Source organism: Periplaneta americana, chromosome 12 (assembly GCF_040183065.1).
Source record: "Periplaneta americana isolate PAMFEO1 chromosome 12, P.americana_PAMFEO1_priV1, whole genome shotgun sequence".
Classification (NCBI taxonomy): domain Eukaryota; kingdom Metazoa; phylum Arthropoda; class Insecta; order Blattodea; family Blattidae; genus Periplaneta; species Periplaneta americana.
The window spans coordinates 91,391,289-91,412,729 of record NC_091128.1 but is presented as its reverse complement, the minus strand read 5'-3'; the positions used below and the strand labels follow the sequence as shown (position 1 = coordinate 91,412,729).

The 21,441-nt window shown below is 35.1% G+C and overlaps 1 protein-coding gene across 5 annotated transcripts in view; it reads left to right on the top strand.

Annotated features, from left to right (window-relative positions):
* The window catches only part of LOC138710683 (monocarboxylate transporter 14), a 261,013-nt gene that overhangs the window by 75,291 nt on the left and 164,281 nt on the right, over positions 1-21,441 (top strand). The window contains exon 1 of one of the 5 annotated variants that reach the window (XM_069841743.1): positions 4,516-4,609. The exons of the other annotated variants lie outside the window; for them this stretch is intronic. The gene's annotated coding sequence lies outside the window, so the exon portion shown is untranslated. Of the gene's footprint in view, positions 1-4,515; positions 4,610-21,441 lie in introns of those variants that run through there. 5 annotated transcript variants of the gene reach the window in all.

Below are 21,441 nucleotides of genomic sequence, written 5' to 3'. Positions count from 1 at the left end.
TATTAGGCCTATTACTATTAGTACTCTTATGTTAATGTTATGCTTTATTTAACGACGCTCGCAACTGCCGAGGTTAAATCAGCGTCGCCGGTGTGCCGGAATTTTGTCCCGCAGGAGTTCTTTTACATGCCAGTAAATGTACTGACATGAACCTGTCACATTTAAGCACACTTAAATCCCATCGACTTAGCCTGGGATCGAACCCGCAACCTCGGGCATAGAAGGCCAGCGCTACACTAACTGTGCCAATCAGGCCGACTTATTATTATTATTATTATTATTATTATTATTATTATTATTATGTACTTTTTCATTTTTGTATTCTTCATGTCTCAAAACGTACAAAATCAGATTGGGGGGAAAAAACTTCGGAGGTGAGGAACCCAATCAGGTAATCAGCTGAAGCAGGAATCGAACTGACCCCCAAGCGCAAATCCGGACCAGATCGGAAGGCAAGCACCTCTGCCGACCGAGCTAAGCTGGTGGTTTTCGTATTTTTTCAGTAGTCAAAAACGTATTGAATCATCTTAACAGTGGAAGTACTCTTACATTTATTTCTGCTGTGTTCGTGTGTTGCTCGTCCAAATTTATGACCACATGAGATCACCGGAATAGAGAGATTTATATCATTTTAATATTGCACATTTTTCTTACGTATCTTTGTGAGCCTCAGTTTAATTGTGCCTATAAATTTCCGATTTTCTTGATTTTATTTACAATCCCGATAATCGTTGTGTATGAAATAATATATCCAAGCCAACTGAAATATGAAACAGGATCTATTCTGGCTTTATGGAGTCGATATAAAACGGGAACATGCGTTTGACAATCCGAAACAATTCCAGATATCCCACGCAAAACAGCAGTTGAGAAATTCAGACTACCTACTGGACATGACCGTCTCTCTACCTCTAGCATCTCCTTAGAATCGATAATCTTGCCTCACAGAAATGCATATTGTGTAAGCACCCCAGTGAAGAAATGGACGAACAATTTTATTGTAGTAGTCTGTGGAGCAATTAAAGGTGAACGAACGATCTTTAGAGCGATAGTGTTCATAGGTTCAGAGTCAAATGTAGCATATAAATTAACGACTTTCTCTCTTCACAGTTAATACTCGCTCTCAAAATTGAAGTTCCTTTACATATAAATCCATTTTTACGTTGAATTATTATTATTTATTTCTTCTTTTTTTTCTTCTTCTTCTTCTTCTTCTTATTATTATTATTATTATTATTATTATTATTATTATTATTATTATTACTATTACTATTATTATTACTTTTGTCGTAATTGCATTGTGGTTATCGTTATTATGATATGATATGATATGATATATGATACGATACGATATGATATATGATATGATATGATATGATATGATATGATATGATATGATATGATATGATATGATATGATATGATATGATATGATATGTGAAGGGTACACGGGAAAAACGATCAAGGTCCATCAAAAATCGAAATTGAGTTAATAATGCTATCTTACAGTGGAAAAGAAGTACTATCATGTGGTCTAGCTAGTAATAAGAAATCATCGTTCTTGACAATCCACTACGTCAATTTCTATTAAATACACACATAAGAAAGTATTAAGTGCTTAAACTTTAAAATTCGTTTTTCTCGAAACTTTATAAAATGGACCTTGATCGTTATTCCCGTGTACTCTTCATATGATATGGTATGGAATATGATATGGTATGGTATATGATATGATATGGTATAATATATATGATATGATATGATATGATATGATATATGATATGATATATGATATGATATATGATATGATATGATATATGATATGATATATGATATGATATCATATGATATCATATGATATGATATCATATGATGTTTATTAGTCAAACACCTTCTATCATGTCATGGTGTACCTTCACATTCCTGCATTTAGGAAACACCATAACTCATCATTACATTATTTACTATCTCATTACTTTTTCTCATAATCTACTTATCTCCCCTCTGTTCCTATTGTTAAAATCATGATTTTTTTTCTACTCAATAGATCAAATACCACTTTTGTTCTAAACTATTACCTCCGTTTACGTATTGAAACAAACCAAATTACATTAACTATATTGCCTTGACTCTTTACTACACTCACACTATTCCTCTTCATTCTTTACTATATTATCACTATTTTCCTTCACTCTTGACTATATTAACACTATTCCCATTTATTATTTACTATATTAATGCTATTCCCCTTCGCTCTTTCATACCTATATTAATACCATTCCCCTTTATTGTTTACTGTATTATCCTCTTTACATTTACTTTTACTTTACTTTTAATAATCATGCTGTTATTAAAATTATTCTTATAATTGTGGTTATCGTTAGTAGGCCTGCAGTTATATTATCGTTTTTATTACTAACGTCATTAAAATTGTCATTATCGATATTATCCTTATTAGGATTTTCATTATAATTTGTCTTATTACCTTTAGTTATGATTTTTATTAATTAGTTATTTTATTGTTATTATTATTATTATTATTATTATTATTATTATTAACATATTATCATAATCGCTGTTATTGTTAAGATTTTTGTTAGAAATGTGGTGGTTGATATCGTTAGTATAGTTATCATTACTTAATTACTTACTTACTTGCTTTTAAGGAACCCGTAGATTCATTGCCGCCCTCACATAAGCCCGCCATTGGTCCCTATCCTGAGTAAGATTAAACCAGTCTCTACCATCATAACCCACCTCCCTCAAATCCATTTTAATATTAGCTTCCCATCTTCATCTCGGCCTCACCAAAGGTCTTTTTCCTTCCGGCCTCCCAACTAACACTCTATATGCATTTCTGGATTCGTCCATACGTGCTACATGTCCTGCCCATCTTAAACGTCTGGATTTAATGTTCCTAATTATGTCAGGTGAAGAATACAATGCGTGCAGCTCTGCGTTGTGTAACTTTCTCCATTCTCCTATAACTTCATCCCTCTTAGCCCCAAATATTTCCTAAGAACCTTATTCTCAAACACCCTTAATCTATGTTCCTCTCTCAAAGTGAGAGTCCAAGTTTCACAGCTATACAGAACAACCGGTAATATAATTGTTTTATAAATTCTTTCAGATTTTTGACAGCAAACTAGATGACAAAAGCTTCTCAATCGAATAATAACAGGCATTTCCCATATTTATTCTGCGTTTAATTTCCTCCCGAGTGTCATTTATAATTATTTATTACTGTTGCTCCAAGATATTTGAATTTTTCCACCTCTTCGAAGGATGAATCTCCAATTTTTATAGTTCTATTTCGTACAATATTCTGGTCACGAGACATAATCATATACTTAGTCTTTTCGGGATTTACTTCCAACCCATTAAGTAATAGTACTATTGTTATTAACTTTATCATTATCATCATCATTATCATCATCATCGTCATTATCATCACTATTATACTTATTAAAATTTCCGTTACAATTGCGGTTATTCTTATCGTTGTTATAGGCCTAGCTATTTTATTGTTAAAATTATCATTCTTATCAAGATTTCCAATAGGCTTATAATTGAGGTTAATTATATCTTTATTGAACTATAGTTATTTTGTTATTATAGTTATTATTATCATTATCATTATCATTATTATCATCATTATTATTATTATTATTATTATTATTATTATTATTATTATTATTATTATATCATCCCTCATTGTCATCGATATTACTCTCATTAAGATTTTCGTTTAATTGTGGTTGTTATCGTCATCAGTTATTTTATTTTTGTTATTATTAATGTTGTTATTAACGTTAATTATTTTAATTATAAAGGTAATTATTTATATCGTCATCTGTATTACCATTATCAACATCTTCGTTGCTGGAACACTAGTGCTTCTGGCTATAAACCGAGAGCACTCAGGTCCGATTCCCAATAAGGAAAGTGAAGCTTTCTTCTTCTTTTTCTTCTTCTTCCCCTGCCGGAGGTGAGCAATTTCTTTGTGTCCCGTTTGTTATCTTGAGCTATGACTTTGCGCCATGCTGAACAGATGTCTAGGGAATCCTGCTTTACCAATAAAATATTTACACCAAAAGAGTGTCAATGAAATATTTGTTTTCTAATAATTAGCTACATTGGTGGTTATGTTATAATCATCAGCAGTGTGCGCAAGAAAGGAGTCTGTATTTGAAGCTGACTTATTAATGTACAGAGTATCGGGGATTTTATCCTATAATATAGCCCATATCACACTTATTTCAAGGCAAACAATAACTCCTAAACTGGAAGCTATGACGATTTAGTTGTGTCGAAACAATTATGGTTCATAATCGGAGACAAACAATAACAAGCGACAGTGGGAGACTGTGTCAATATTGACACGTGTTAAAATATTCGATCAGCCCATGTGTCGGACAGAGCGAGCCAGTTGCTCAGTCTGCTACCAAGTCGAGGTAACACGCTTTCAGTTATCGTTACCTGTGCTGTATAGTAGTTAACAGTAGTTCTTTAACCCGCCCAAAGCCAGGAAGTGTGTGTGCGTGTGTGTACATATGCTTGTGTTGGAGTTATTATGTCACCTACGAAGACAGTAAGGATACTTCTATAAGGTAATTATAAAGTATAATCGGACAGCTTATAGTGGACGTGTTTTCTGTTTATAACCACGCACGTGTTTCCTTTTAATAGCATTCGCTTCTCACAAATTGTGTGTATGTATAGAACCAACCTGAGGGTATTCCGATTTGTGTCTATTTTTATTTTATGTTTATTATTTAATTTTCATTTCTTAGTTAGTAATTTTATATATGTGCATTTCAGGTCAGTGTTTCTCAACTTTTTTGATGGTGAGGCTCCTCTTTTCCTTTTTTATTTCGTCCAACCATCGATGCACTCCAGTGTACCATATTGTATCACAGTCGCCCTGACTCCACTTTATGGGAGTCCTACTGCTGTTGGATCGTGAATTCCGAATATAACCCAAGGGTAGTTCTATGTAAAATTCAAGCGAATGAAAGTTGGTTACAAGTTTCCAATGTAAGTAAACTTCATTTCATTGTTTATATTTTGAAGCTATATTAATAAGTTGTCATCTGCTTTGGCAGTTTAACCTTATGCTCGTTTAGTGAAGGGGTTGGCAACCTATGACACTCATATCATTCCTTGCAGGAAAGAAAATATTTAACATGCGGCAAGTTTCTATCATAGGGCGTTGAGAGAGGAGTGACTAAGTCAGACTTGATTAGTAAAAAATTTTCTAATATTGCTTATCATCAATAATAATTAAGAAGTAGGCCTATAAATTAAAATAACATATTGCTAATTCGTCAGTTAGTTCATTCCTCTTTGATGATGATGATGATGATGATATTTTCTTAAATACTCTTCTTTCGAAGTTAGTTCCATTAAATTTAGAGTCGGCCTGGTTGGCGCAGTTGGTATAGCGCTGGCCTTCTGTGCCCGAGGTTGCGGGTTCGATCCCTGGCCAGGTCGATGGTTTAAATGCGACAAGCTCATGTCAGTAGATTTACGGGCTTGTAAAATAACTCATGCAGGACAAAATTCCGGCACACCGGCGACACTGATATAACCTTGGTAGTTGCGAACGTCGTTAAATAAAAAGTAACATTAACATTAAATTTAGATCAAGAAACGTCAGTTTATGTAATAAATGTGCAAAATTATCGGAACAAGTGGACGTGCAATTCGTTGTGCGAGTGAATTGTACATTTTTCCTTGATAAATGGTACTCATTAGCAATTTTCCGAGAGGTACAATGAATTTCACAGTATTGAAGCTCAACAAAATGCGCGGGTTTTTAATTGTGATATTTATTATTATTATTATTATTATTATTATTATTATTATTATTATTATTATTATTATTATTAAAGTATACAACAAGCCTGGGCACTATTAACTCAATTGAAGCACTGTAGATCTCCCCTTAACTTCCCACTCCACCTTCCCCGGCTCAGAAGAGTACACAGAAAGTACGTTTGCTCATTGACGGATTATATTAAGCTATAAGGCTTTTACGAAATTTTGGCTCTCTCTGGTCACCTGAAATTCATCACTGATGCACAGTGGCTACTGTGTGTTTGTTTATAAGAAGTGTAAGCGAAAATAACATGGACGGGTTTTTCTGAGTTCCGTTTCATTTCCCGTTGTGCCCAGAGCTGGTATAAAATAACTAACTTTGAAGTCACAGATTCAACGCACTGCGCATGCTCAGTACTCCAAGGCAATGGTACACACGAGATCGCTCTAGCAGTTACTGAAACTCATTTTACGTCGATTGTTGTAACCCGAAAGCCATTTGAAAATATGCGATGAAAATTGATCTATTCTTAATAGTAGATGAATATTTATAAATCGTGCAGTAAAATGGAATTATGGTAAACGAAATTAACCTGCATAATTAAATGAAAAAAAAATCTTTCTTCAACAGTATCCGAACTCTGAACTTCGTAGTCTGCGAGCAAGCTTGCTAGCATATTGCTATCGGAATACTTGCGATGAATTGTCATAATCGAGGTTATCGTATTGTATTGTGTTTGTTTAAAAATGAATCTTAGGTACTGATTTGATATTATTTTCAGATTAATTTCGTGCTATTTGTATTATTTACGAAATATTTTCCTGAAATACTGTTCAAATAATACTGGGTTGAAAACCTTTATCTCGTTCTGGTGTGAATCGTTCTCTGTAAGAAGCTTCAAGAGTCGGGCCATTTTTTGTTTCTGGAACTCTACATATCAATTGACTTCGTCTTAATTTGTACCTTAGAAATTTCTACTCATCCCTGTTTAATAAATAAGGCTGGAATGCGAATTAATTTGACACAGCTCATAAAAGGTTGCCGATCCTTGATTACAGTATCAGATTAAAAAGTGAAAATTTTGACGTCAGCTGATATCCATCCTGAATGTAGATGTCGTCGTCATTTTCAAGGTGTAGGCCAGTGTGGGCGGCAGTACACATTTGTGCTGTGTGTGTGACGTTACAACCCCCTCCAAGGAACGCTGATTGTTTGAAGGTTGACGTGAAAATGAAGTATCGGAAGGTGTGTCGTAGGAGATAAATTGTATACAATGCATTGTCTTCCGTGCGTTTTTTCTTTGAAGAGTGGGAGGAATCGTATTTTTTTCTTAAGTATGACGACAAAGCAAAATGCCTTAATTGTGCGGAATGGAATGACATTTTCTGGAGGGAGGGGCACTATGACCCAGTACTGCTACCTTTTACGATCTATTGCGCTAACCCTCAAGCTAGGAGCATTCCCAAACCCAAACCCACTAAGGTTCGCTGCATACCTAGGCTTCGAACAGGCAACCCCACTCGTCTCTAGGCCAGCCCCCTCCGTACGCCGCCAGCCGGCGATCGAGAAATAATATGGGATGATGACGAAATGGATAAATGTTGACGGAATGATGTAGATGCCTAATGTGGAGAAACGGGAGAACCCCGAGAAAAACCCTAACTGCGACCTTCTCCACCACAAGTGTCACTACGGATTTTTCAATGAAAAATCCCGGGCATGACTGGCTGATGGTCTGACTACAAGCCACCGCACGGTACAGAAACGCTGCGAACTAGGGATGGGCAAAAATAACCGGTTATTTTGACAACCGGTTATTTGCATTAGGTTAACCGGTTAATTACCGGTTATTTTTGCTTGCCGGTTTAACCTGATAACCGGTTATTTTCATCAATAACCGAACTACCGGTTATTTTTTAAAATATAGTAATCCCCGTCAACAAACTGTTCTCTTGTATCATCCCTACATGGAGCATGGAATATTGCTTTAGTTATTTAATATGTTCATAGATGGCAAAATAATTTCGACTCCAATACAACTGTCAGTCTATGCCTATCTTAATTGCTGACTTTCTCTGATTGGTTTAAATATAAATGTGCTGGTATTGAAGCATTTCATGTGGCGGACAATTTTCACTTGTCTGATTGGCTGATATAAATGCGCGGCTTACTGGAACATTTCAAATGATCCGTGATTTCAAAAGATGTCGTATCTCCTTTTTTTAAATAACTTTCTGCTATTTAAGATAGACAGTACTTGGCTTTCTAACCGTCAGGTCTGATAGTTGCAATTACTTGTTAAATTATTGTATAAGTTCCACTGTGAAAATGTCCACTAAAGTGTTGTGGGATTTTTTTACGAAGAAGCCAAATAGTATGTGTGTTTATATAATTTATGTGGAAAAAATTACAAAACAATTTAAAAAATCATCTTCGTAAACATCCATCATGCTTAAAGTAAAGGAAAATGCACAACCTAAGATATCTATAAGAACTTCATGTAGTTCTGATGAAGTTGATGATGTTGAAATTCAGGTAAGGTAATAATTATGATTATTGTCAATATATTTATATTTTCAATTTATTAATATGCACATTGGTCTACATATATATAATATACGATATTATAGAGAAATACAGCAAATTATGTGCAATTATTTGTAGTGCTATTTATTTTTAATGTTAAGATACAGTTCCACCCATCATTATTATCCTAATTTGAGTGAAGTCTGAAATTTCATAACCTTATTATTTGTTGCATTTTGTTCACATACGTCATTGATGTTCTTGAGCATGTAATGAAAACCTTTAACTATGAAGTGGTTGGTTTTGCAGTTAATTGTACATTTTTCATTGACGTGTATTGGCAATAACCTCTTATTTTGTTTTCCTGACTAATTTGACGAATTTCAAAGTTTAAAAAAACCGGTTAACCTGTTACTTTTGCTCGGTTAACCTCTTTCAGGTTAAGTTATTTTTAAAATAACCGGTTAACTGATAACCGGTTACTTTCCAAGAACCTCCCATCCCTACTGCGAACTTTTGCAACAACTCAATATGTATACCACTCTTTGCATATCATCTGCAGCTGTTATAATCATCTGATCATCAGAAAATAAAATTCTATCTAAAATAACATATTCTGTTAATTCTGGTTTAATACTTTCCTGTAATTTTACGATGTCTTCGTCAATATAAACAATAACGACAATAATGCAGAATTCTTTTGACGTGGATCTATATTCGACCTACAGTACGACCTCGTACATTAATGGAAAAAAATTCAAGCATTTTGTGGGACAGAAATTCGACTTCCGTTGTCATATCTGATAAAATGACGATGTGAAGAGTCCATATCAATGCACAAGGGGAGTCCGCATATATACATAATCTATTTGGAAGAGTTTATTATAATTTATGGGGGGACAAAATATATTTAAAAAATAAAGTAATTTTGTTGGGCTGACACGGACGCGAAATAAATGCGAGCATAAATGTAAAAAGTTAATACAGTAAAACTTCTTCCAGACATTTCACACTTACACGTTTTTTCTAAAGTCAATTCCTTTTCATAGACGTTACACGCATTAATATGGATTTCCTCAAATCATCTATTATTATTTATTTTTGTGCACTTTAAATGATTTCAATAGCATATGTATTTTAATAACAGTTAAAGGAAGCGAACTTTAAATGGTAATAGCATCCATTTTTCTTTTTAATGTACAAGTTTTGTAAATACAGTGGCATTGTGAACATAGCTGTACCGACGAACCTCGAACTGAAATCGCTAGAAACATAAATTCCTAAATAGCGGTTAGTTATGGTCCGTGTTAAGTGTCGTCTTTCCATAAACGGAATCTGTTGACGAGCGTCAATTTACGTTGTAACCTATGAAAGAAGAGCTACATCTCGTATTGTCTCTCACCATATGGTAGCGAGTGTCAGTAGCGAAATAGTAGTCGGAATTGACACGGAAAGTCCGCGTTATCTTCCCGTTACGACTATCACATTGACGATAAAGTTGACTGATGACTTCTTACCGAATGAACCGGGATTACATTCATGGCAGGTACCACAGGCTGGTCGGCCTGGGTGGCACAGTATGTATAGTGCTGGCCTTCTGTGCCCGAGGTTGCGGTTTCGATTCCAGCCCAGTTCGATAGCATTTAAGTGTGCTTAAATGCGACAGGCTCATGTCATTAGATGTACTGGCATGTAAGAGAACTGTGGGAAAAAATTCCGGCACACCGGTGAAGGCTGGTCCACAATAAACCGGAAACGACAACGAGAACGGAAATATTGTTAAAATAAATGTATTTAAATGTGAGCATTCACAATAAACGAGAAGCTTGCTGGATCCCGGGAACGGGAACGTGAAAGTTAATTGTGAATGTTCACATTATTTTAAACACATTTAACAATATTTCCGTTCTCCTTCTCGTTGCCGTTTCCGTTCTCGGTTTATTGTGAACCAGTCTTGACGCTGATATAACTTCGGCAGTTGCGAACATCGTTAGACCTAAATAAAACATAATTTAGAATTTACCATAGACGGGGTTGGGGATGCCACGGATGTCTGTGCACCACCTAATGAACCTGCAAATTCCTCAAAATACGTGGATTGTAACAAACGCCTCGAAAATTTATCAAACTCAAACAAAAATATTCCGTATTTAAATTTTTTTTTTCTTCTTAACATTCGGTTGTGTAGGAAGATTAATTCTGGACTGGATCGATATAGCTCGTAGGTTTTCAGACAAACTCTTCTTTTCCCTTCTAAACTTGATAAAACGTATGATAATATTACAGAGTGATTCATAAAAGAACTCATGATTTTAATTATATTTATTTTAACAAGAAGGATGCTAGTAACATTGTATTGTGTCTTAAATGTACACAATATCTGGGAGATTACTTTACCTTTACATTAAGTGCTGAAAATGCCCTTCGTCCGCCTCAAGGCACAGCTGAGCACATCGTACCATGTTCCTGGCCGTTCGCTGGAGCATTGCTATGTCAACACCGTTGATTTCGCGTGTGCTGTTCTCCTTCAGACCGTTCAAAGTCAGAGGGTGTGTAGCATACTCTTTCCTTCAAATAACCTTACAAGGAAAAGTCTTGTGAGGTCAAGTCCGGTGATATTGGTGGCCACAAGTTCCTGGAGATAATGCATTCGTCAAAGAAACTTTAAACCAGCGCCATAGACTCATGTGACGTATAACAAGTGGCACCGTCCTGTTGAAAATACCTTTGATCCAGCTCAATATCATTCAGTTGCTCAACGAATTCCATAAAAATACGTCGGTACTATGCGGTGTTAACTGTTCCGTCGAAAAAAAATTGGACCCACTATTCTCTCTGCTGATAGTGCGCACCAAACTCAGACTTTCAATGGGTGCATACGCGTTTCATGAATGCCATGTGGATGTTGTGCAGTCCAAATACGTTTTTTTTTTTTACGTAGCCGGGTAATGAAACCATGTACGGGACAGTTTGCCAGGATTTTGAACAATGGTCACCTGGAACCAACGGCAATACTGTATTCCACTCATTTAGCCTTACCTCGCTCAAGCAGCTCATGAACAGACGTCAACCTATACGGCCTATATCCTTTAAGCTAGCCTTCTTCGCAGCTCTCTGACACATCGAGTTCGAGTACTAGTGTGCCACATGCCAACCACACATACAATAACATAAATACAGACATGGAAATCCTATACATACAACCCAAAAACCAAAAACTCAACACACTAGAACAATATGAAATATACAGACACACTAAAACAACCCTAATCAAATTCTCAACACAGATCCATTTCAGAACTCACACACTATTTGACTCAACTCTTCATCACACGAACGCACCCACACAACAGGCAGCGAAGTCGAGATGACGCCGAGACACAGAAGGCTCTGAGGATGGTGTCAAGTAGCACCGAAACAGCTGTAAGCCGCACATCCTTACTAATTAACACGAGTAAGATCGCCATTTAATCAATTATTTAAAAGATATGAATTCTTTAAGATTGTTTGAACCAAAATGCAACACTGCTACAGTATTTAATCATAGTAGTAATTTAGGCCAAAGAATTTATAACAAATTTATATTTAAATATCCTAATCGTGTCAATTCTAATAGTTCTAGTATTAAATTAAAAAAAGTTGTGTATGGATTTTATAAAAATTGAAACAAATTTAATTCTTATTGCGTAGTAGACATAAGATAAATTGTATTATATACTTAATTTCAATTCAGGAATCCGCCCCTGAGCAAGAGTTCTACTCTTTCAGGGGCGAGCTAAAATTTTTCTGTTTATTTATATTTTATGTTAAAATTATTAGCAAAATAAATAAATAAATATGAATTACTTATTGTATAAACATTGTAGAAGATATAATTCGTGTATTATCACATGAAAAAACATGCACAATGAAGCGAAAAAAACAGTAAAAGTGTGCACTATCAAAATTGAGTTCTACATTGTTACATTTTTATTTTCTTTTGAAACAATGTACGAATACAACTAATTTTCTTCACTCAAGCTCATGTGTTTATCTGTCAGCACGCTCTTGAACACGGAAAATGATCTTTCTACGTTACAAGAAGTGACAGGCGAAAGCGAAGAAATTTGGGACAAAGTTAGGTGGAACTGTAAGTCTTTCGCATTTTCGCATGACCATCACTCCATCGGGAATCGAACCTGCGACCTTCCGACTTTGCAGCATTACACCTTAACCGCGATGCTACCGCGCGTCCCAAAATACAGAAGTACTTACTTCTTCATTACAACAATCACAATAAACTAATAACCGTCCATCTTTAGAAATTCCTTTCTCTCAATCCATTTTGATAGACGATTCCTTCTTGCAGTTCTAACAGAAATCCTAACACTTCACAGTTCGACACAAATATATACTAAATTGCAGTTCGCAAGCATATTGCTTCTTTTCTTCCTTTCTTCATTTCTTTCTTTCCTTCTTTCTTTCTTTCTTTCCTTCTTTCCTTCATTCTTTCTTTCCTTCTTTCTTTTTTCCTTTCTCTTTCTTTCTTTCTTTCTTACTTCCTTCTTTCTTTCTTTCCTTCCTTCTTTCTTTCATTCCTTCTTTCTTTTTTCCTTTCTCTCTTTCTTTCTTTCCTTCTATCTTTCTTCCTTCCTTTCTTCCTTCTTTCTTTCCTTTCTTTCCTTCTTTCTTCCTTTTTTCTTTCTTCCTTTCTTTTCTTCTTTCTTTATCTTTCTTTCTTTCTTTTCTTCTTTCTTTATCTTTCTTTCTTTCTTTTTATTTCTTTTCTTCTTTTCTTTCTGTCTTTCTTTCTTTCCTTCTTTCCTTTTTATTTTTTCTTTATTTCTTTTTATTTCTTTCTTTCCTTTTCTTTCTTTCCTTCTTTCCTTCTTCATTTTTTCTTTCTTTCTTTCTTTTCTTCTTTCTTTATCTTTCTTTCTTTTTATTTCTTTTCTTCTTTTCTTTCTGTCTTTCTTTCTTTCCTTCTTTCCTTTTTATTTTTTCTTTATTTCTTTTTATTTCTTTCTTTCCTTTTCTTTCTTTCCTTCTTTCCTTCATTTTTCTTTCTTCTTCCTTTCCTTCTTTCTTCCTTTCCTTCTTTCTTCCTTTCCTTCTTTCTTCCTTTCCTTCTTTCTTCCTTTCCTTCTTTCTTCCTTTCCTTCTTTATTCCTTTATTTCCTTTCTTTCCTTCTTTCTTTCTTTCTTTCTTCCTTTTCTTCCTTTCTTTCTTCCTTTTCTTCCTTTCTTTCTTTCTTTTCTTCCTTTCTTTCTTTCTTTCCTTCTTTCTTTCTTTCCTTCTTTCAATCTTTTTTCCTTCTTTCTTTCTTTCTTTCTTTCTTTCTTTCTTTCTTTCTTTCTTTCTTTCATTCAATATTTTGGCCGCAGGCTTGTTGCAAGTGAGAGTTGGGGGTTGAAATTTCAATGTAACAAAGGAGGAGAGTTTAGTGGAAAGTCCAAAGAAGCTACTGTAGTTGTTATCAGGTAGGTAGGATGTCACGAATACATAGTAGCTTTCTTCTATTTTTTTCTCCGTAGATAAGTAACGTGGAAATATATTCTAAGAAGCAATATTCATAACCGTTTACTGTTATGCAAGTTAACATAATAATTATAGTCCCAGGGATGTACGCAAGGGGGGGGGGGGGTTGTTACCGGGTTTTAACCTCTCCTTGAACTTAAAAAAGAAGACATTTAGATTTGTATATATATTTTTTATCGATAAACGTTGTTCGTTATTTGCCGAAATTTACAAGAAAATAAATCTATAAATTAAATTAGGCGTATTGAATCTGTTATATCAGCGAAAGAATTTTATTCTTTATGATTCATGGTGCTAGCTGTATTGTTGCTATGGTAATAATTGGCATAAAATGTTTCATAACACGTTGTTAAGTAAAATAATATAGCAACGTGTTTTCATTTTATTTAACAAAGACAAACTTTTACAGTATGAAAGTGTCAAAAAAATAATGGCCTACTTTTGCAACGAAAGTAGATAAAACGTATTTTAATACAGCTATTTGATTGTTTCTATGGATTTTCTTGTTGTATAAAGTAAAGTGTTGTACCTATCATGTGCATATAATTATTGTGTAAGTATAATAATGACACAAGAAGTTTTTTATTATAGAAAATTAAACAGAAGTTAAAATTTGGTAAAATTAGATGGTTGTGAAAAAAATTAAGTTACTAAGATTTTGCAAGGATATTCATGATATGTTCTATTAAAACATAGTATAATATTAATAAATATACCATAAAATAATAATAATAATAATAATAATAATAATAATAATAATAATATAGTAATAATAGTAATAATAATACACAAAATTTAAATATCGATAATATAAATTGTAAACAATTTTAATAATAACCCCCCTTGACAAAATTCTGCGACGCCACTGTATCGGCCTATGCACTAAAGCCAGAAAAAAAGACAAATATGCAATATAAAAGTATAACTATATGCTACTAAATCTAAAATCTTCAAAATGTGCATTATGCATAAATTAACTCGCCACCCAAAAAGACCAAAACGTGCAAACATACATGGAAAAAGTACGGTTATTAAGAGTTTGTCATAAAAAGAATATTTGCGAAGTTTGAGAACTGTAACCAGCTTATAATTATATATAATGTATTGTCCAACAATTCACTTGGTCCTGCTGGCCCTTCACATTCTTGTATACGGGTCAGCATTCCCTTTCTTTACATTACTTTTAACATTTTATACATGTTACCCTAGATGATATACGTAACAGATAACCCATCGCTGTGTTAAAATCGGCAGCACTTTGAAGAGAACAACCGCCAGGATCGCCACCCGTCCGTCGTAAACGAACACGAGATGGCAGTACAGTCGCTAATGCAATTCAAATGGGAATTATGACGTGACTCCTTATGTAATAACTACATGGCAGCGTAGTAACCTGACAAAAGTTGTTAACGTCAAAGCCTATAAGGCCGACCTATCTGTTACATATATGATCTAGGATGTTACTCACCAGTTCCTCCCTCTCGTGTCTTATACTTGTTCTTTATCATTATCTCTTCTTTACCATCCCTCCCCTTCATCAACTCCCCTATTTCCATTGTTTATCATATATTTATATTTTACTCCCCCTACTCGTCTACTATATAATTTCTTAGTCTTCTAATTTATTTTTTTCAGTTCTCCTTTCGAATAGCACAATACTACTAGTGTACTTACTTTACATTTACTACTCTTACACCTACAGTCAACTCCTATCCATTTCATTTTACTTTTAATTCTTTTTACTTTATCTTTTTACAATCATTTACCCTCCCCTGTTTTGCCTTTTAATTACGTATACTATCTCCTATTATTCTTTACTTCAGTGCCTCCCTGAACCCTCCCCGTCTTCTTTTATTATCTTCACTAATCTCTATAACCCACATCGTGACTTCTCATAATATTTCCTATCTCACTTCGCCATTTTCTTTTCTTACCTTTACATTGATATTTTTACACATATTTCTAAAAATATATTCTTCATACATTTTCCTCCCTATTTCACTCCATTCATATTCTTTTGAATTTCCTTTGCCTTTGCTCACACACCATTTTCTTAAGTTATATATTGACTTTCCTTTATTATTACAGTAAAATCCCTTGTAACCGGCGCCCAAATAACCGGCAATAATAAAATAACGACACTTTTTAATATGCCATACTGCCACAGTCTCAGCCGTCAGTGTTGCCACGTTAGGAGGTTCACACGAGCTTTAAATTTCAGTGAATATTCAAACCTAAAATCAGTGTATTATATGTGTTGTGTGATTTGTTTTAATAAAGAAAATCCACACAGTTTTTATGTTTAGTTATATTACCGGTTATTCTTTATGGTTGTGAAACTTGGACTCGCACTTTGAGAGAAGAACAGAGATTAAAGGTATTTGAGAATAAGGTTCTTAGGAAAATATTTGGGGCTAAGAGTGATGAAGTTACAGGAGAATGGAGAAAGTTACACAACGCAGAACTGCACGCATTGTATTCTTCACCTGACATAATTAGGAACATTAAATCCAGACGTTTGAGGTGGGCAGGGCATGTAGCACGTATGGGGGAATCCAGAAATGCATATAGAGTGTTAGTTGGGAGACCGGATGGAAAAAGACCTTTGGGGAGGCCGAGACGTAGATGGGAGGATAATATTAAAATAGATTTGAGGGAGGTGAGATATGATGATAGAGACTGGATTAGTCTTGCATAGGATAGGAACCGATGGCGGACTTACGTGAGGGCGGCAATGAATGTGCGGGTTCCTTAAAAGCCATTTGTAAGTAAGTAAGTATTCAGTTATGAGTAAGTGATAGAGAAATAAGGTTCACATGGGTGCAGTTTCAACATTTGGCACCATGAAATACGAACCTTTTTTGTATTTACCATCCGGCAAAATCTGGTATTCAGAACTACCCTGGTCCCTTTGGTGCCGGATAAAAGGGAGTCTACTATACTCATTTTTTTTCTTCCACTATCTGGTCGCTTCCTACTGTCTATAGTTGACACACCTCTTTTCCCTTTATAACCAATTTACATAAAAACCTGTATTTGTATAGAAATCCGGGATCTATTAATGGAAAACGAAAAAAAAAGATATAAAATATCCTTGAAGGAAAAGAATGAAGCTTAGACCACCAGAAGAACAACACAAATGGGTGTACTATCCGGGATCTCAATCGGGGTTGCCAGATTCTCACGTCAGGAATGCAGGACAGGTGCTGATACTGCATATCAATGTGTAATACAACTGATTTTATTCGTTTTATGCACTTCAACTAATTATATATATAAGGTCTAAACCAGGCCTGCACAAGTTTGCGCTCTCCGAGCCGACTCACAGCTCATGAGCGGAATGCAGATATTAGCTGCGCTCTGTATAGGGTGGACTGGAAGAAGGGGGTGATCTCGTACAAAATGTACACAAAAGGAAGTACTATTACGAGTGCTTATGAAATGAATTCCCTTTCAGTATTTGCAAAACTAACTTGGACTATTATTAATTAATAAAGAAATATTTATTTTACAGAAGTAATAGAAATTCTATAGCTACTTAAATGTACAATATCATTTTGTTATATTTTTATTTATCAGTACATCAAAACGAGGTTTTATGCTTTTGGCAGCTGAAAGGAACAGTAGCCTAATGATCATAATGAAACATCAGTTACAGATGTTCGATGTCTGCCTTTATTAAAGTTGATTATAGAAAACAGTTGCTCACAAAAATAAATGTTGAGCCAAACATAGCAATCATTTTCACAGCCAGCCTGTGTAGTCGTGGATATTATTGTTAATTTTTAGTCTTGTAGAACTCAACCAGGCTAGTAGTATTATTCAAACCATCTTTAGCTCTTAGGTCACATTGAAGATCAATAAATTCGAGCTGTAAATCGTTAAATGTTATGTTCCGTCTTTTAGATTCCTCCATACTGTACTGTAGCAGTAGGTAAGCAACGTGAAACGGTTACTGAGAATAGGCCTACACACTGCACTCCTCTAGGTAACTGAGTGGTCGTTTCTCTCTCCTCTACCTTTAGCAAGTATGTCATCCTTACGTATCTTTCTCTCCGTTTCGGCGAGCGGTAAACACCGCTCTCCCGCTCCGAAGGAGCGTGCGCGGTCGTTGAGCGCTGTTTGTGCAGGCCTGGTCTAAACTTTTAATTGTATTACATTTTGGTTAGATTATGAAATTTCCTTTGAATTATTGATAACGTATAGAAAAACAATGCCTTATTACAGCCTGATCTATACAGAAAAAATGCATAATGCACTGTTTAAATTCCATCAATAATAAATCAACTTCCAAAGAGAATAAAGAATAAAGATACTGTACAATACATACCAAAGTATTATAGTTTTTATTCTAGTACAATCCGTAGGCGGCATTGACGATAACATTGAATATAGGTTGGACAGGGTCTTGGAAAAAAAATGAATAAGACATTTTAAAAATAATTTTACTGAAATGAACAAAGAAATTTATTTTCGCAATCTTTTTGAAATTTCGGGACAAATATAATTCCATATAGGACACAAGGCACAACATTAAAATCCAGAATAATCCTGAGAAATCCAGGACGTCTGACAACAACTCTGGTCCTAGTTATACCAGGCAACTGTGCAATATCCACGACAAACATTTAATATCTTACAATGGTTTGTACTTTTGGGAGGGCGCGGGTAATAATTTTGAAATCAATCTTGAATTCGGTTGCAGATGTGAACGGACCGGGCCGGGCTTAAAATTTTGGCCCGTGCAGATCTCGTTGGCACACATGGACTCTTCAGAATACTTCTAAAGTGACTTGATTTCGATAACAACTTCACTTTCAAAACCCGTAACAATTTTGAAGTTGTTATTCCGGAATGGTCGTAACCACGCGACGTTACGGATGGCGCCTCAGGCGGATTCCACGATTTAAACAGCAGGCTGGCCACCTGCACGTTTGATCGAACTGGAGCACGTTGAGTGAGGTCGGGATCCCGCGTTCATTCAACTTTTCGTCGCTTCTGTTTCTGTTCCTAGGCGCTGCTGTACCGTACTAAACGTTTACGTTGCACAAGTTGATAGCAATAGTAGCAGTAACATTAATTTCCGCCCTCACAAACGAAGAAGTCACAGTCTCTTACAGAAATTTGTTTATAACAGGGATGGGCATGTTCCCGCGAGGGCACTGTATACACCGCTTCTTCATCCCCCCCCCCCACAAATATTCTACCTATCTGCGTGTGCATACAATAAATTGAGGTTGAATTCGGTACTGTACTCCAACCACGAGAAAGTCTCAGGGGAATGAGACGCAGCGGGGTGATGCTGTGAATGAATGTTGATGTCATAAAATGTCATAAGGTCACACACGTGGGTACTCGTATCTCTATTGGTTAACTCTCACAACACAAACGATAACACTGATACATATTTATACTACCCTAGTTACAAAATTAGATCACTGTTAATCTCCTGGTCTTTTAATCCCTCCATACAGGAAATAACATATGCAGGAGGGCGCATGGTTTTTAAACTGACGTTATAACAGTAATATTATCTATCTACTTCGCTCCAATAGATGACGCAATAGTAAGCACATTCCTTTCACAGTTAATCTCCTGGTTGAACAGTACTATAGCGTTTTAATCAGGGGAGTGTGAGTGGTGGGATATAGCGAATACATTGTGTGTTTCGTTTTAATTTCCAAGAAACGTGGAAACAAGACTATTTTGTGAATAAAGATAAAGCTCAATGTCTCAACTATTCAGTTGAGTTAATATTAGAGGAGAAAAATTCGCTCCGGCGCCAGGGATCGAACCCGGGTCCTTGGTTCTACGTACCAAGCGCTCTCACCATTGAGCTACGCCGAAGTCTAATCCACAGCACCGGATCGAACTCCCCTCCTCCAGTGTTTGTCCCTTTGTGGCTTGACTCCAAGTTGGGCATGTATGTTGACATTTTACTAAGTCAACTGCCATTACACAAGGAGCGCACTCAGTTGAGTGACTTCGTGGCCGGGAGTCCACAGTAATCTGTACAGAAATATGCACTGTTGCTAGAAGAATTTACTAAAGATTATTATTTTTTTTCTTGGTCCTACAGAATATATCTGTTATGGTAACAGTTAATATTAGAGGAGAAAAATCCGGTGCTGTGGACTGGACTTCGGCGTAGCTCAATGGTGAGAGCGCTTGGTACGTAGAACCAATGATCCGGGTTCGATCCCCGGCGCCGGAGCGAATTTTTCTCTAATATTAACTGTTACCATAACAGATATATTCTGTAGGACCAAAAAAATAACAATCTTCAGTAAATTATTCAGTTCAGATTTATATAAAACATAATATCAGATGGCACTTCGATCTTGAACATAGGGATGAAAGAAATAAGGAAGAAAAGAGAAAAAAGGAGATGAGAAAAATGACAGAAAAAGAAGAAAGCAGGTGAAGAGAAAGTAAGAAAGAAGAAGCAGAAAGAAGGAAAAGAGTAGAATGTAGAGAAAAGTGACAAAAAGGAAAAGAATGGTGAAGAAGAGAAGGATGAAGGAATAAGATGGGAAAAGTAAAAAGATTAGGTAAAGCTGGGAAAAGGAATATTATTGGGAGACAAAAGAGGGGAATAGAAGAAGGCCGAAGAGGAAGATGAGAGAAAAGGGGAAAAGGTGGGGGAGAGAAAAGAAAGGAATATGGTGAGGTGGAAAATTACAGGAAAAGGAACATATGAAAATGAGTAAGAAAAGAGGAAAAGGCAGTGAGGAAGATAAAAAGAGAAGGAAATAATTAGAAGAAAATGAGGAAAAGAATGGCGATCAGAAGGAAAAGGTGAGAAGGAGAAAGAATGAAGGAAAAGAGAAGAAAATAATAAAATGCTTTAGGCCTACCTACCTCTCCAGATTTTATGGCCTCCTTATATATTTCATTCTTTCAATTGCGTATAAATAAATACTTTCGTAAATATTTTGTGAGAATATTAAAGTAGACACGTTGCTCCATTATTTTTTTAGTTTAGTTTTGATTCTTGATATTTCTATTTTATTTTATTTCATTTTCAAGTTGATGTTTTCATATTACTTATTTGATAAATTTCATTCATTATGTGTGTGTGTTTTTTTATTTCTCTAATTTGTAATCTGTTTTGACAAAAGAGATTGCATTACTATATGTTTATGTAAATTTAATTTCATTTTGTTAGTTTTAATTCATTTAATTCCTTCCTATATCTTATGACTGATTCTCATTCTTTTAATATGATTACATACAGAAATATTTCAAACAAAAAATGTAATAATGTCCCTGAGCCAAATAACGCCATGTATACCTTTAACGCCACCCTATTGAAATGTGTTAACGGCACAAGTTTTCGGTAGTGCACTACTGTAGCCTGCATTCGCTTGCAATCTAGTGATGAAATGAGTTACTAGCTGTCCGCTAACATTTACGAGTGACATTATATTCCATCATTTTCCTGTTGTGTGTTGATAGTGAATGGCTGTTCTTATATCAAGGTAAGAGGCAATATTTTATTTTGTGTGTTGAGGAAATAATAACTATATTAAACTATATATTTTTTTGATCCTTAAACATTCTTCTATGTATAGAAA